Source organism: Scyliorhinus torazame, chromosome 6, assembly GCF_047496885.1.
Source record: "Scyliorhinus torazame isolate Kashiwa2021f chromosome 6, sScyTor2.1, whole genome shotgun sequence".
Taxonomy (NCBI): Eukaryota; Metazoa; Chordata; class Chondrichthyes; order Carcharhiniformes; family Scyliorhinidae; genus Scyliorhinus; species Scyliorhinus torazame.
The window spans coordinates 259,799,338-259,817,204 of record NC_092712.1 but is presented as its reverse complement, the minus strand read 5'-3'; the positions used below and the strand labels follow the sequence as shown (position 1 = coordinate 259,817,204).

The 17,867-nt window shown below is 43.7% G+C and overlaps 1 protein-coding gene across 7 annotated transcripts in view; it reads right to left on the bottom strand.

Moving 5' to 3' along the window:
- The window catches only part of atxn1a (ataxin 1a), a 470,336-nt gene that overhangs the window by 149,449 nt on the left and 303,020 nt on the right, over nt 1-17,867 (bottom strand). For all 7 annotated transcript variants that reach the window (XR_011947847.1, XM_072509608.1, XM_072509607.1 and 4 more), the window contains one exon: nt 15,182-15,291. The gene's annotated coding sequence lies outside the window, so the exon portion shown is untranslated. The remainder of the gene's footprint in view (nt 1-15,181; nt 15,292-17,867) is intronic.

The following is a 17,867-nucleotide window of genomic DNA, read 5'->3' as shown; positions in this document are numbered from 1 at the left end:
ATCGAACCTGGGACCTCGGCGCCGTGAGGCAGCAGTGCTAACCACTGTGCCACCATGCCGCCTAGTTTGACAGTTTCATGACAGGACGCTCACGCAGGTCCTGTATCATGATGAGTCTTTTGACCCAATTACTAAAGGAGTTAAAAAGGGCCATGTGTTAGCCCCAACGCTCCACCTTTTTCTCCATCATGTTCTCCAATGCCTTTCATGATGGTGATCCTGGCATCAAAATCAGTTTCTCTTGGATGGGAAGCGACACAATCTTAGTCAACTCCGTATAAAGACTAAGGTCTCCATGGGCATTCTTCGCAATTTCTTGTTTGTCAATGATTGTGCACCAGCTGCCATTTCAGGGTTGGTCATGCAACACAGCATGGACATATTCTCTAATGCATGGAACAACTCCGACCTTATGTTCAGCACGAGGAAAGCTGAAGTAATGTACTAGCCTGCTCCAAGAGAGCCTTCTCTCTAGCCAAGATTTCAGTGCAAGACCAAAACAAGATAAAGTCACTTATCTTGGCAGCACATTTGATCGATCTGACTATATTGATAACGCAACACATGCAAGAATTGTCAAAGCAAGTGCAGCCTTCAGCCAACATCCAACTTCAGTATGGGAATGAAGATGAACAAGCCTGCCTACCAAACTGTAAGTCTATTGAGAAATTGTCCTGCCTACTCTGTTCCTGAAGATCAGATGACAGGACAAAATATCAAACCTGCAGTGCTCACCTCAGCTGGCATGCCAAGTATCCACACCATATTGAGATAATCACAACCAAGATGGTTTGGTCATATAGCCAGAATGCCTGACACTCGCTCACCAAAGCCAACCTTCTATAGAGAGCGCAAGTCTGGGGTGCACTCTCAAGGCGGTCAAAGGAAATACTCCAAGGATACTCTGTCAGTTTCACTTTGGAGTTTTGATATCAACTTCGAGTCCGGGGAGAAGCTTGCCCAAGATCACTGCGCCTGGCAAAACCAAATAAAGCAAGAAAATATCAAAGCAGAGAGAAAACACAAAGAGAGGAAATCCTGAGCCAGCAACCAGTCAGTGATATCCTGTCCTTTTTGCAGCAGAACCTTCCAGGCACATCCAATTATGTTTCTAGGTTTAATCATGCCCATATTAAGATGCAACAGAGACAACTCTTTTTAAAGTGGAATACCACTACCCATAGACTTTCACCAGCAGAGTAATAATCTCTGAATAGTTCAGAAACCCTCTGGAACAAAGTTAGATTATGGTTCAGTTTTTAAAAAACGTTCTATTGATTATTTTAGTAACAGAATAAGTGCAAAAGCAGTACCTCAGGAGGCATCTTCCTGTCCATCATTCATTGCACTGCAAGTTCTAAACCAAGGAGGAATTAAACATTCCCTACAGGGAGGAACGGAAAATGAGAGGGGAAGATAATCTACATATTCTCGTGCAATCAGTTCCACAAAAGCAGGATCTCAGAGCCAACGGATGGTGGCTGGACAAAGACAAGATAAATAAGTTACACAAGTTAAGGGAGCAGGAATAAAAAAAGGATCAAAACAGACAGCACAGTGGTACACTGGTTAGCACTGCTGCCTCACGGCATTGAGGACCCAGGTCTGTGTGGAGTTTGCACATTCTCCCCGTGTTTGCATGGGTCTCACCCCCACACCCAAAAAGATGTGCAGGTGAGGTGGATTGGCCATGCTAAATTGCCCCTTAATTGGAAAAAAAAAATAATTGGGTACTCTAAATTTATTTTTATAGGATCAAAATATAATAACACCCAGGAAACAATAAGTCATTGTTATTAAGCTAATAGCAAGTTCTACATGAATGACAATGCTGCTGTTTAGAAGCTACTGGTCTACTCAGGAAAGACAAGAATTACAGGAAGAATTCCATTACAAATAAAATTACTAAAAACATTGAGATGGGGTCCAAATGTAGACATTTAACTATACTCTTTGTAATTTATACTGAACTTCTTTCTGAAGAGCATCTTTCCCTAGCAAGCTGGTAAAATTAAGTTTCCTGGACTTCCGGCGACACAATGTGGAGAGAGGATGCACACATTGAGGCTCCCAGTAGAAAATGGCTTTTTCTACCCTCGTTTCTTGCGCTACTAGCCTTTTGAAGTTAAAAACATCCAATAATTTAACAGAATAAAGCACTTATTTGAGAAGATGCCCAGGAGAGATAAAAGTAAAAAGGATTCGGGCCGTAATCCTGGCCGTAATCCCGGAGACCTTGCAGGATTCTTCGAGTAGTAGGATGGCGGAGGCGGGCTCTCATTTTCCTTTACTGACCACGCCATGAACGGCTGACAATCTCGGCTGCATCATGGCGAGTGAATTAGAGAAAACGTCAAAATTTGGCAGTGGATCTAAAGAGGTCAATTGAGCTCTGGCTCACAGACTCAAAACTTGAAAAAATGAATAAGACCGTCAAGGCACATGGCGCCTCACTTAAGGCACCAAGATGGCATTAGCAGACCAGTGATCGGATCACTTCTCTAGAAGCCAAACTTCCTTTAACAAAATACCGAAGGCCAAAATAAGTGATCTGGAAAATAGATCCAGAAGGCAGAACATTCATATTGCAGGATTGCCAGCGGGGATAGAGGGCCACGCCCCTACTGAGTATTTTTCAGGCATGTTTTAGTAGATCGTGCGTGAGGTGTGTTCACATTCTCTCCCTGGAGTTAGACCAGGCCCATCACTCTCTGCAGCCAAAGCCTCGATCTGGAGAACTACCTTGTGCAGTCATCGTACCTTTTCATAGCTTTAAGGAAATAGGACAGGTCCTTCGCTGGGCTAAACAACATCGATATATAAAGTGGGAGGGCCACTCAATCAGGACCGGAGTGCAGTCCTGGCAAAAAGTGATGCCTTCAACAGAGTAAAAATAATCTTATATTATTAAAAAGGAGTCAGATTCGCCTTTGAGTGACTGTTGGGCTCTCCTCCCTTCGGTAGTTGTGGCTACGTACTTTGCAATTGTTATAGAACTATAGCCATATTTGGTCTCTCCGACTCCCCGGCGTTTCACTCTAGGGAAGGGGTAGATGTTCTCGCCTTTGCCTCATTGGTGGCCAGGAGGTGAATATTGCTTGGTTGGAGGTCTCCCACCCCGCCCAGTGCATCTGCCCAGTTGGGCAATTTGATGACATTTGTGTACTTGGAAAATATACCATCAGGGGGTCAGATGGGGGGGGGGGGGGTTCTACCTTAGATAGCAACCATAGCAACTGATTTAGCTCAGTGGGCTAGACAGCTGGTTTGTAATGCAGAACAAGGCCAGCAGCACGAGTTCAATTCCCGTACCAGCTTACCTGAACAGGTGCCGGAATGTGGCGACTAGGGGCTTTTCACAGTAACTTCATACTTGTGACAATAATAGATTATTATTATTTATCTCCTTTTTTAAAAAGATCTAGATACCGTCAGCTGTTAGGGGGCTTAGTTATAGTGTTTAAGCTTTAGTTTGTGATGTTGATGGAAGATTTGTTTGTAATGTTTTGACATTGTACTCTATATCTTTGTTGAGTGATTATAATATTGTTAGTGTTATATAAAACTTCAATAAATTTATATATTTTTTAAAATTAGCTTTCCTTTCTTCTATGGGTCAACAGAAAGCACACAGTGTGACAGAGACACTGAACCATATGTGATGGGGCCTTCTCGCACCTAGCTACAATTAGTGAATAAAAATAGTTACAGCAGAATTTTCTTTCAACTTGCAAGAGTAGAATATTTTCTCTTACATTGGTGTCAGTGGGATGTTTGTGCCATTTGTTCATTAGCCATTTTGTGTCTTCTAGAAACCAATTTAATGGCTTCAGCAGTTTCGCTTCTCAGGAATAATGACTCAAACAGCTCACTAACATCGGAATAAAAAGAGAGCATGAAGTTCAGGCAGCAATTGTTGATGGCAAACATCACATATTGGTCTCTAATTTTTAACCCGACTAATTAGGTGAAAAATGTGAAAGACATTAATTTAGTGTTTTGCTCATTTATTAACACAAACATTTTCCAGAACTCGTGGATTGTTTTTATTCAAGAGTCATGCCACATCCCTAACTGGGCTTGCCCTTGAAAATCCCTGGCTTACCGCCATTAAAGCTGATTTTTTAAAACGTTTCTGTGCATTGCAGGCACTAAAAAGCTTATAATGACGTGTGCTGTGTTTCTGGGGAGAGGGGCAGAGCTCCACACATGTTTGAGCTTGCACGAGCAGAGATCCCTTTGCTTCACTGCTTTGTGCAGCACTCACCCGAAACAAAAAAGATGAAAGCAGGAAATTGAACTGCAACTGTCTGCTAACATTGTTAGAAATATACATTACTCGAGGGGTTGTGTCAAACACCATGCAGCCTTGCTGTTTATATATAAAATGTATGCACATGTTCCCACTAACTTGCATACATCAGCATCTGTTCATATAGCCAGGTTTTGTTGTGGTGACTTAGAATTTGCCTACCTAACTAGAAACAGCCCATACCAAATCTCCAGATTCACATATTCAAATAGGGCACACCGGCAAATAAGGTGATACAAACAGAAGTTACTGCTAAGGCTCAAGGTTGAAGATTGGAATCCCCAATTTGCTTACTGTGTAGTCATAACTTGAGCACCAATAAACACAAAATATGCTGTCAACCGCAGTAAATATCTTGTTTCACATTTCATTTGAAACATCTGGCACATTCATGTTATGATCATTACATGAATGAGCGAGTCTTGGGCTGTATGAATTTGCATACACGTCAGAAAGACATATACATTCATTCATTCATGCGTGTTCTGCTTGAAGGTAGGTCCTTCCTTGGCTCATGATTTGCTGATTCTTCATCCTAAGCTATTTTCATGGCAGCTTTTTTGTTAGTGGTGATTTGCCATTGCCTTCCATTCTCAGAGACATGTCCCAAGTCTATCGCAGCCAGAACAACAATTAAACTGTTAGCATTACTCTGAACCACGTTAATATTCTAGCCACTGAATGGACTGGCCCGCCAAACTCAAACATGAAAATCGTTTGTCTGCAAGTACACATCCAGTTAATTGAGCAAGGGGGAGTGGGAACAAGTAAAGTGAGAGGAAAATCAGTGACAGTGAATCACATCTCAACTACCTTTTACCTCACTTGAAAGTTGAAGGCTGATGAGATGAAAATGCAAGGACCCAGCTGAAATAAAATCGGACAGTCTGAAAATCGTTCTCAGCAGGCACGAGTCTATAGCAGGACCCTAATAACTGGGCAATCTGACTCAAAGAAATTAAGGCTAGACCTGGCAAATTTGTACTGCTAGGTATGGGATGCAGTTCAGAGGTTAGGAGAGCAAAGGGAAACTCATTCAAGTTTTATTGAAGGCCATTTTCAGCAGCCCTAGCTTAAAAGAACTGCTTGTGCTTTTGTTTTAAGAGTTTACTTTTTTTTTTTAATCATCCAGATACTGGGAGACATCTACAAACAGAGAAAATCTGACGGCCACAAGAGAAGCCAGTTAGTTGCTTCAGAGAATACCACTGGAACAGAGTTAAAAAGTTAACACTCCACATTTGGCCCCGTTTTACTGAAGACTCAGAGTTCCAGATGCCAGCAATGGGTGCCCAAAAAAGGTAACGGCTTCCATTTCCCAGCACCAACATGCCTCAAGCTTGACGAATGCAAACAAATTCAAACAAATTCTCTGTTGCGTCTTCGCAAATATTTCTAAGGCACAAGAGTCTCATGTTTGAGGAACCTATCATTCACTGCAAGCTGCTGTGAAGACTGGACAAACCAGAGGCAGTCATACAGAACAAATACCTTTTGGTCTACTTCCAATGCCAATCGGTATTATAACAGGACTGACGCATTGAATTGATCTGCATTGGCAAAAGAATAAACTGCTAGATTGGGCACTGTTATTAACCAATGATAATTCAAGAATGCTCACTTCCAAAGAAGTCTAACAACACCAGGCTAAAGTCCAACAGGTTTGTTTTGAATCACTAGCTTTCGGAGCACAGCTCCTTCCTCAGGTGAGAGGAAGAGAGAACGTAGCACTAAATGACAATTAGCTTTGAATTCATATTTGATCAAATAAATAGTCAGGTCACCTGATACGCTAATTCCACAGCCCTCAATCCTCTCCCGTTTTTCCTATTGTAACTGTATTGTAACCAATATCTGGTGTAGCAATATCTCATGTTGAATCCAAATAGTGTCACATGACAGATTTTCTAATCCCCATTGATTTGTAGCTCATTAATCTGGTTGCACTTTACATCATGCAGGTTAACATTATTGATCTCAGCTCTTTAATTGTCTTGACAGAAACTGAGTCCAGCCTAGTTGTACTACTGAGCTATCACTGTAAATGTTCCAAGTGCCGTTATTTACAAATTGTAACTCCTAGTATGACAATAACTAGTTATTCGGTTTAAAATCAGCATTGTATTTTATATTTTGGTTCATAGGCCAGCGAGAAGCACTTAAAAAGTACTAGAAAGTACAATATTTAAATGCTTAGGACAGGTCCTATCCACCATAAGATACATCTTTAAATTCCACAAAAGAAAATACCCAGTTGCAACAAAATTGTCTCACACTGTTTGGGGCAAAGTTAAGTGAAACAACCAGCCATTACTAAGCAACTTGGAAGTGCAGGCAACTTATAGTTGTTTTTGAACCTTAAAGTGCACAATTTTTTAAAAACAAAACACTGCATTTAAAAGCTCCCCAAAAACATATTTGCTACCAAATTTACATTAACACGTTGTTAAATTTGGATGGCTTTACACACTTCCCAGTGCTCCAGAGTTAGTAATGCAGGAAAGAAAACTCAGAATTTGATAGCTAGTCCATGCAATGTTTCTTGGCCTTAGTTGGAGAAACAATTAACCCTGGGCAATATGGATCGGGGAAGAAGTCAGTAAGAGTTCTCCTGGTTGTCATCTAGTGTTACCAACTGGAATGGACACTTGGGTGTCAAGGGAAGACAGGCTTGGATTTGGATGCGACATCCTCATGGAATGATTTTCCTTCCAAGTCTCACCATTTTGCTTCCACATTAAGAACAGCCACTTGGATGAGGTAATGGATATGAACTACGGGCTGCAGAACAGCGCCCTAGCAAGTGCCCGCAACATCAGAAGAGATGGGAAAGAAACTATCTGGAAACATGCATCAAGACATATACCAATAAAGTTGGCAGTCCATCTTCAACGGCAGTAGTTACAGCATTCGAGGTCAGATTTACATTCTGACAAGATTTTATCAAAGTGATGGGGGCTTGATGAGAAACATCCAGTTCTGTACAACTCCAGCACAAGTTGCACGGTTTGCATTTATTTTGTATGCACAGCTCTAACTAGTGATAGTCTCTATAATAGATGCTTCAAGTACTTAACACAACATGACATCTGACTGCATCAATCAGAACCAATCTCTAAATCCCTGTCAATTTCACTCTCCACCAATATATTTTTGCATAAGACAGGGATAAGCTTTGAAATCTCTCCTTTTTCCATGCACAAAACCTTCCCCCTCCCTTATGGTATTCTATATTTTATACCCACATACCAAAAGCAACTAATAGGGAAATTCATTTTTTAGCATAGCAATGCTGCTTTTAAGTTGGTAGTAGAGAAGAATCCTTTGTACTCCAATGAGTTTCTCCTATATCAAGCATGGTCCCATTTATTTAAACTCTACTTTAATAGTTAGGTGAATTTCGCGCCCCCCCCCCCCCCCACCGATGCCCTCCATCCCATCAGAGACAAAGTGAACAGTTATCATGCCTGCAAGGCAAGTTCTTTCCAGCAATATTTCAGCGTTTCCTCCCTTTCTCTATAACCTCCTTCAACCCCACAATCCTACACTTTCCATGATCTGCCAATTCTGTCCTCAATTATCCCAATTTTCTTTGCTCCAATATGGACAGCTGCGCCTTCCGCTACCTGAGCCTCCAGTTCTGGAATTCCTTCCCTAAACCTTTCTGCGTCTCATCAGTCCTTTATGATGCTCCTCAAAAACCTACCTATTTGACCAAGCTTTTGGTCACCGGTCCTAATTTTTCATGTGGTTTGATGTCAAATTTTGTTCGTCAAGGCTACAGTAAGCACTTTGGGGTGGTTTGCTATATTAAAGATGCTATATAAATGCAACGTTATTGTTGTTATTTGTAATATTATCAAAGATTGTGACATGGCCTTGCACCTGCAACTTCCACGCTCCCGGCCTCTTCCTCAAGACCAAAAGGTTGTCGGGGAAGAATTAAATTCCTAAAGGGTAAGTGAGAAAACTAACAGGAGAGTCAGAAATCAAATACAGTCCCTTTCAGTCAAATTTGGAATGTCATCCAGAGAGGGCTGGTGAGGTAGGAAAAGAAAGAAAGGGTTTGACTTTGATTTGGAATGTATATGTTCAGGAGCCATTCAAAATTTGTCTGTCAAGGCCAATTACAAATTCCCCCCAAAGTTCGGGGTGCTACACAAACTGGTTTTGTATAGCCTTTGTCACTCTGTTGCACTGCTTTGTTGCCTGTATTTATCCTACTATATTAATAATGGGCTGATCAGCAGTCCTGAAAGAGCCCATTTCAACCCCTACAAGGATTACTGCTATAGGCTCATTATTTAAATGCTCTTAGATAATTAGGGACAAAAGATAATATTTGCACTTTTATTGTCTTTAAACATGCCCACTGGCAAAACACCAGAGCCATTCAAAATTTTAGAATATTTGATAACAATGATAGAAAGAAAAGGTGTTAGCTGGGCTAATGGTGGAAATGGGAGGGGTGGACCCTTGGAGGTCCCTGCACCCGAGGGAGCGGGAGTACTCGTTTTTCTCAGCTGTCCATAAGGTATATTCGCGGATCAACTTTTTTGTGGTGGGGAAGGCTTTGTTGGCTGGGGTTAAGGGGTCGGAATACTCGGCAATTGCACTGTCAGATCATGCTCAGCATTGGGTGGATATGGTGCTGGAGAAGGGGGTAGCGCAGAGGCCGGGGTGGAAGTTAGACGTGGGGCTTTTGGGGGACCAAGTGTTCTGTGACAAAATTGAAAAAGTAATTAAGGAATATGTAGGTTTCAACTGTACGGATGAGGTGTCGAAGGCGGTCGTCTGGGAGGCTCTAAAGGCGGTGGTGAGGGGGGAGGTAATCTTGTTTAAGGCCTGGGTGGACAAAGAGGAGAGGTTTGAGTGGCAGAGGGTAATAGATGAGATGTTGGAGGTAGATAGGAGTTATGCAGAGGATGGGGACCTAGCAAAGCTGGAAAAGGGGAAGGAACTACAGGCGAGCTTTGACCGACTATCTACCAGGAAGGTGATGCGCCAACTGAGACGAGCAAGGTGAGCAGTTTACGAACATGGAGTTAAGGCTCTGGAGGGAAACAGAGGCAAGGGAAATTGGGCAGGTGAGGGATAGGGTAGGGAAGTTGATGGTGGCGCCGGATCTGATTAACAGGGTTTTTGAGGAATTTTATGAGGGGTTGTACAGGTCAGGGCCACCCAGGGGAGATCATGAGATGCAGGAATTTCTAGATGGGTTGGAGTACCCGAGGTTAGGGAAGGGGGACAGGACTACATTAGAAGGAGCGATAGTGGAGCAGGAGACAAAGGATGCGATTGGGAGGATGCAGTCGGGGAAGGTGGCAGGGCCGGATGGGTTTCCGGTGGAATATTATAAAAAATCAAGGATAAGCTGGCACACCTGATGGTGGGGATGTTTGAAGTGGCGATAGGGAAGGGGACGTTGCCACAAACCTTGGGGTAGGCATCGATTTCCCTGTTGCTAAAAAAAGATAAGGATCCGACGGAGTGTGGGTCGGATAGGCCCATATCACGTCTGAATGTGGACGCAAAAGTATTGGCGAAGGTACTGGCGGGTAGGCTGGAGGAGTGCCTCCCAAAGGCGATAGGTGAAGATCAGACGGGGTTCGTGAAAGGGAGGCAGCTCTTTTCAAACATTAGAAGGGTATTGAACGTTGTTATGGCACCGGCAGAGGGGAAGGAAACAGAGGTGGTTGTGGCATTGGACGCTGAGAAGGCGTTCGATCGGGTAGAATGGGGATACTTGATGGCAGTTCTGGAGCGGTTTGGGATTGGACCAAGATTTGTGAATTGGGTAAAGCTACTATACAAGGCGCCGAGGGCGAGTGTCCACACAAACAACATCAGCTCGAGATACTTTTCTCTCCACCGTGGGACGAGGCAGGGATGTCCTATGTGCCCCCCCTGCTGTTTGCACTCGCGATTGAGCCGTTGGCCATTGCATTAAGAAGTTTGGGGGTACGGAAAGGAATAGTGCGAGGGGGGATAGAGCATCGGGTGTCCTTATATGCTGATGACTTGCTGATGTACGTGTCAGAACCGTGTGTGTCACTAGGGGGAATATTGGAGCTGCTTCAAGTGTTTGGGTCTTTCTCGGGGTACAAGCTGAATCTAGACAAGAGTGAGTATTTTGTGGTAACTCGGCCGGGTGTGCCATTCCGTAGGGCAGGCAATCACTCTAGGTACCGGGAGTGCAGGTACAACATTTCTAGTTTGGCGGGGAGAGTGAAAGCTGATCTGGCAAGGTGGGATGGTCTCCCTCGGTCACTGGCGGGTCGGGTACAGGCGGTTAAAATGAACGTGTTGCCACGATTTCTGTTTATTTTTCAATGCCTGCCGATTTTCCTGCCAAAGGCTTTTTTCAGAGAGATTGAGGGAAGGATTACTTTGTTCATATGGGGAGGGAAGGTGGCCAGAGTTAGAAAGGTGCTACTACAGAGGAGAAGGCAGGCAGGGGGTTTGGGTCTTCCGAACCTGATGTATTACTACTGGGTGTCAAATGTGGAGAAGGTGCAGAGCTGGGTCAGAGGGGTTGATTCCCAGTGGGTCAGAATGGAGGAGAGTTTGTGCAGGGGGTCGGGATTGAAAGCACTGGCAACTGCGCCGTTCCCGATAGTCCCGGGGAAGTACTCAGGGAGTCCGGTAATAATAGCTTCATTGAGAATTTGGAGGCAGTTTCGCCAAGACTTCGGGTTGGGGGCAGGGTCAAGGGAAATGCCGATTGGGGGGGAACCACAGATTTGAGCCAGGGAGGTGGGATGGAAATTTTCGGAAATGGGAGGAGAAGGGGATTAAGACACTGAAGGATTTGTTTCTTAGGGGTCGGTTTGCAGGATTGAAGGAGCTGGAAGCGAAGTATGGGCTGGAGCATGGGGAAATGTTTAGATACATGCAGGTTCGAGATTTTGCCAGAAAGGAGATACAGAACTTCCCGGTGGAGCCGGCCTCCACATTGCTGGAGGAGGTGCTGACGAGAGGGGGACTGGAGAAGGGGGTAGTGTCAGTGGTCTATGGAGCTATTTTGGAGGAGAAGAAGGCACTGCTGGAAGGGATCAAAGCAAAGTGGGAGGAAGAGTTTGGAGAGGATATGGAGGAGGGGTTCTGGTGTGAGGTGCTCCGGAGAGTGAATGCCTCCACCTTGTGCGCAAGGTTGGGGCTGATACAGCTGAAGGTGGTATACAGAGCACACCTCACGAGGGTGGGGATGAGCCGATTCTTTGGAGGAGTAGAAGATGTGTGTGAATGTTGCGGGGGGGCCCCGCTAACCACGTTCATATGTTTTGGTCCTGTCCAAAGCTAGAGGATTACTGGAAGGAGGTTTTTTGGATAATTTCTAAAGTGGTGCACGTGAAACAAGACCCAGGCCCCCGGGAGGCCATATTCAGGGTGTCGGACCAGCCAGGGATGCAAACGGGTGTGGAGGCAGATGTTGTAGCCTTCGCCTCGTTGATCGCCCGAAGGCGGATCCTGATGGGTTGGAGGACAGCCTCTCCATCCCGTGCCCTGGCGTGGCGGGGGGATCTGTTGGAATTCTTGACTCTTGAGAAGGTTAAGTTTGAACTGAGGGGAAGGATAGAGGGGTTCTACAATTCATGGGCATTATTCATTATGCACTTTCGTGAACTGGATAACATTGAACAATAGTTTGGCGGGGGGGGGGGGGGGAGGGTTACTTCCTTTCTTTCAGTTGTTTATGTGAACATGTGGGCAAATGTTTTGGGTTTGGTGGGAGGATGGGATCGTTGTTATCGATATGGGGATTGACATATTTGTTACTGATTATTGTTTATTACTGATTATTGTTTATTGTTGGTGGGTGTAAATTTGGGAGAAAATGCGAAAAAGGAGAATAAAGAAATCTTTTTAAAAAAACAATGATACAAAGGTGTCGTCAACCAACATATTTGAATATTATTTTGGAGCACATACTGACTTTAGCCTCCTGTCATATCCCTAATTCCTTTGCAAATGCATTGTTTGACCATTCTGCTTTGTACTATTTAAGTCTCAGCAAAACATTACGAAAATAATTCTGGATTAAGCCAACAAGCAAATAGAACAGAGGAACAAGAGTGGACTGTTTAGCCTCTCGAGCCGCTTCCGCCATTCAATTAGATCATGGTGACCTGCTGTCAAGGTCTAAAATTAACAATTGATCTAGCAGCCATTTTGGAAAGAATTTCAAACTTCTCACACCCTTTTGCCTGTAGATAGGTTTCCTAATGACTCTTAAAAGGTCATATATTAGTAAACGTACATACCAAGAGAAAAATCTTAACTTTAAACTCAGTGAGATTTTTATCTGTGTAGGCTGTGAGATATGGAATATTAATATAAAACATGCAACAGACAGTTTTTAAACCGTTTCAGCACTTATTTATGTTTGCCACATAATTACTTGGGATAACTAATCACTATGCCTGACAACAGAAATTTGGTTAAATGAATTATGTTGAACCATGAGGGGCTCTGCATTGGGCAATATTTACTCCATCTTACCAAGTAACCATTCTTCTAAGTAGTAACAATTTCCTCCATTTAAGGTAAAAAGGAGCAGAATAGATAGGGATTATTCTGCCAATGTTGTGAATTGGAATCAATTCCCTACAGTAATGTTCTACAGTTTTAGTCCAGACTGATGCCAGAATATTATATGGTCATCAGCAAACCTCAAGTACCTTAACCAAGTGGATAATTTGAGCGAGCCTCGACAATCTATGAGATTCTAATGGTCAAATAGCCTGCTGAAACTCAATGAATCAATAAGCTCTTGAAAATGCTACCATGCATGAGAACCTCCGTAAAGTCAACAGGAACCCAATTAATTTTTATTCTCCTAGCTCAAGGATACCGACAACAGAAATAAAAGTACACCTTCACACGAAGCAAAGCTGTAGGATTTGAAACACAGATTGCCTGCTGCAAGAGATTCACTTCCCTGGTCAGTAAGCAACCCTAAATGATCAGCTTTGTCCTCCGCCTGGGATCAGATTTAACTATTTCTAACAACTGAATAGACCACAATCTCCTCCTGCACAAAAGGATAATAAAGCTCTTCTCTACCTGTTCAGTCTTAACCTTATCTCTTTTCCAGTAGGATTGAAGTTATTAAAAATATTATTCTCTTAAGCGCTATGGGATATACAAGGTGGGAATCTGGGTTCAGACAACACACAAATGTTTTATTTTTTAAAATAAATTTAGTGTAAACCAATTCATTTTTTCCAATAAGGGGCAATTTAGCGTGTTCAATCCACCTACCTTGCACATCTTTGGGTTGTGGGGGCGAAACCCACGCAAACACAGGGAGAATGTGCAAACTCCACACGGACAGTGACCCAGAGCCAGGATCGAACCTGGGACCTCGGCGCTGTGTGACTGCAGTGCTAGCCACTGAGCCACCGTGCTGCCCTCAGACAACACACAAATGACCAGACCGTATCCAGACAGTAATACGTAAATTAACTACCAAACATACAAATCATATGAGTTGTATCACCAATCTACCACAACATCTTATTCCCAAGTTCCCAATCTTAGTCAAAATCATGAGACAACACAAAAAAAGAGAATTAAAAATAAAACTGGAGAATGGGTTTATTAAAAAACCATGAATTTTAACCCAACAAACTCATCTTAATCCATATAAATTTGGGGAAAACACCACACCATTTAGGAGGAAAGGGCAAAGAAAACTTAATCTTTCAGGGTATTTAACATTTTCCAGTTTTGATGATGGGTAATAGACCTGAAATGCTAAACTAACGGATGGTCATTTCTCACAGTTGTTGCCTGCCCTGCTGACTGACAACATCTGAAAATACTGGAAACAATAACAGCATCTGCAGTATTTTGCTTTTTGTCTTCCATCGTGGTTTCAATTTCAGTTTGCGAAAAGGGACAAATATACGATGCACGATAGTGACAAATCCACATAGCTGCTGTTTTCAAGGCTCCAAACACAAAGGGCGGGATCCCGCCCCGGTTGGGAGAATCGCCTGGGTCGGCAAAATTTCCCGCGGCGCCGGTCCGATGCCCTCCCGCGATTCTCCCAAGCGGCGAGAACGGCCCCGTCGCGTTCCGTGCTGCGCAGGCCGGAGAATCGCCCGAGACACCCAAAATGGCGATTCTCCGGCACCCCTGCTATTCGCAGGCCCGGATGGGCCGAGCGGCCAGGCCAAAACGGCGGGTTCCCCCCCCGGCGCCGTCCATACCTGGTTGCTGCCGGCGGGAACAGCGCAGGAACGCTGGTGAGGGGGGCCTCAAATGGGGTCTGGCCCGCGATCGGTGCCCACCGATCGTCGGGCCGTCCTCTCTGAAGGAGGACCTCCTTTCTTCCGCAGCCCCACAAGATCCGTCTGACAACTTCTTGCGGGTCGGACTCGGAGAGGACGGCAACCACGCATGCGCGGGTTGGCGCCGGCCAACCCGCTCATGCACGGGTGATGCCAGTTATGCGGCGCTGGTCGCGTCATGTATGCAGCACCGCCTTTACGTGGCGACAAGGCCTGGTGCGTGTAAATGACGTGGCCCCGCTCCTAGCCCATTATCGAGCCCTGAATCTGTCGGCATAGGGGCCGTTTCGCACCGTCGTGAACCTCAACGGCGTTCACGACGGCGTGGGCACTTCGGCACGGGAGTGGAGAATCCCGCCCAAGAGCTTTTCTCCACATCCCAAGACTGTTAACGTTAACCAGGGAGTAAAGTATGCTTGGATTTCAGCACAACTCATTGACTTTATATAGTTTACAAAAGCTTTTGCAAGCCAATAACGATTGGTAAATCTTAGCCAATTGAACAATGGGGCACTGGTAAATAATCTCATAATAATAAGCAGAATAGCAGTCCAAAGAAAATACAACATACCACATGAAATGCAGATCTTCAGTCAGCATCCATCAGAATCCATCCATCATCTCTGGCGTATCCATTACATCATAGATCTTCAGCGTGTCTTAAGCATGAATGGTAAATGTCTGGGAACCAAGAACAAAGAAAACATCAATCATTTTTTTTTAAAATCCTTTTTGTTTTCCAATTAAGAGGCAATTTAAGAGTGGCCAATCCACCTACCCTGAACATCTTTGGGTTGTGGGGGCGAAACCCACGCAAAGAATGTGCAAATTCCACACGGAGAATGACCCAGAGCCGGGATCGAACCTGGGACCTCGGCGCCGTGAGGCTGCAGGGCTAACCCAAATCAATCATTACGTTATCAGATGACAATGTAAAATGTAATTTTAATTGCACTTTGAAGATTGTATCATCTGCGTGTAGAGAAGATGCCAATATCAACCAGAGCGGCCAGTACGGTGTACAGCAATTAACATTCACATAGTAGCTTTAACTTAACAAACTATCTCAAGGCTTCTGCAGTATGGGAGAGAAGCAGCCAAGACAGAAAGGGTTAGGAAGAGAATCCCTGATGAGTGGATAAGGAGAGCGCTGGTGAGATGGAGATTGTGGAGCTTGTAAAACTGGCAAGAACAGTGCTGAAAAATCAAGCCTCGAGTTAACAAAAGCATAGACAAGGATTTCAGCAATGTCTTTTTTTAATAAATTTAGAGTACACAATTATTTTTTTTCCAATTAAGGGGCAATTTAGCCTGACCAATCCACCTAACCTGCATATCTTTGGGTTATGGGGGTGAAACCCAAGCAGACAGGGGGAGAACGTGCAAATTCCACAGACAGTGCCCCAGGGCCGGGATCAAACCCGGGTCCTCAGCGCCATAGGCAGCAGTGCTAACCACCGCACCACCGAGCTGCCCAGAGGTTTCAGCAAAGTTTTTTTTTTAAAAATTTAGAGTACCCAATTATTTATTTTCCAATTAAGGGGCAACTTAGCATGGCCAATCTACCTAACCTGCACATCTTTGGGTTGTGGGGGTGAAACCTATGCAGACATGGGGGGAACATGCAAATTCCACACGGACAGTGACCCAGGGCCGGGATTCGAATCCGGGTCCTCAGTGCCGCAGTCCCAGTGCTAACCACTGCACCACATGCGACCCTAGGTTTCAGCAAAGTTGGTGGTATGGTTGGGGTAGTAGTGGATGATGTTTCCAATGTAGAAATAGATCTTTTGAAATGAAATGAAAATCACTTATTGTCACAAGTAGACTTCAAATGAAGTTACTGTGAAAAGCCCCTAGTCGCCACATTCCGGCGCCTGTTACGGGAATTGAACCGTGCAGCTGGCCTGCCTTGGTTGGCTTTCAAAGCCAGCGATTTAGCCCGGTGCTAAACAGCGATAAGCAATGTCGGGTTGGAGATCCGAACCAAGTAAGTGTACTGGTTTGATCCGGAGTATGAGCAGAAGAGAGGATCAGGTGATTTGATTTGACAACTGGTTTGATTTCAGCAATGTTTATTCGAAAGAAGCTCGGATTGTTGGACTGCATAAAAACAGCATGGCAACAGCTTTGGAGTCGAAGGTGATGATGGAAACGTAAAGCAAGGTGTTGCCAGCTCAGAACATTACTGCAGACTGCCTCGATCAGCTGTTATCGAAATTAAATAGAAATACAAAACATGTTACTTCACTTAAGTATCAATCTTTGAAAAGTAATATAGATTCCTAGTGTAGTAAATTGAATAAATCCTTCAGCACTACAGAAACAAAAAAAAATTGTGCTACCGTCCACCATCTTTATAAATTATAGCACCAAATTTGGTGAGAAATTAGGAGTTTAGAAGCTGAACTTTAAACCATTTACAATTTTGGACCAACTTCAGGCTTGGCTTAGGATTTACAGGAAATAAGTTACAAATAAATTATTCACAAATCTTTGTGCAAAGCCCATTTAAATGTTAATCAAAAATTCAAAATGAACAAGCATGTTTTCAAACATCCCATTTTGATACGCTGGTGAAAAATGCAAAGCTATGGCAAAAGAAAAAACAGGGCAGTGTGGTTAATCTTGGCTCATCAGTTCTGACGAAAGGTCATCAACTTGAAATGCTAACCCTGTTGCTCTCCACAAATGCTGCGTAAATGTTTTCAGTGTTTTTTTGTTTTTAAATTCAGCTTGCCAGCATCCACAGCATTTTGCTTTTGTATTAGTGGTTAGTTTTGGATTGTTCCAATAGAGCTGGCACAGGCACAAAAATATTTCTATAGAGTGAAGAAAGTTATTCATAGGAGGACAGAGACAGAGATCATACACAATTAAAAGGCAACAAAAGCTGCTACTAGAGCAACTAGAAGCTCAATGAAGAAGGTGATGGTGAATAACTCGCAGCTCAGTCATAGCTTGCCTTGATTCAAAAGGTTACAGGTCTAAATCCAGCAACTCACGCATAAAAATCTAAGATGACTCTTCAGTGCAGTACTGAGGAAACATTTCAATGTTGAGAGGTATCATCTTTCAATGAGATGTTAAACCAAGGCCCCTGACTGCCATGATCAACATAAAAATATCCTTTGAAAGATATTAGTGTGCATCTGACATCATGGCCAACATCTAGTCCTCAAATCAACACAACTTTGAAAATAAAATCATCTATTTGCCACATTTCCCACATTCACAGCTGACCATCATGGCACAAA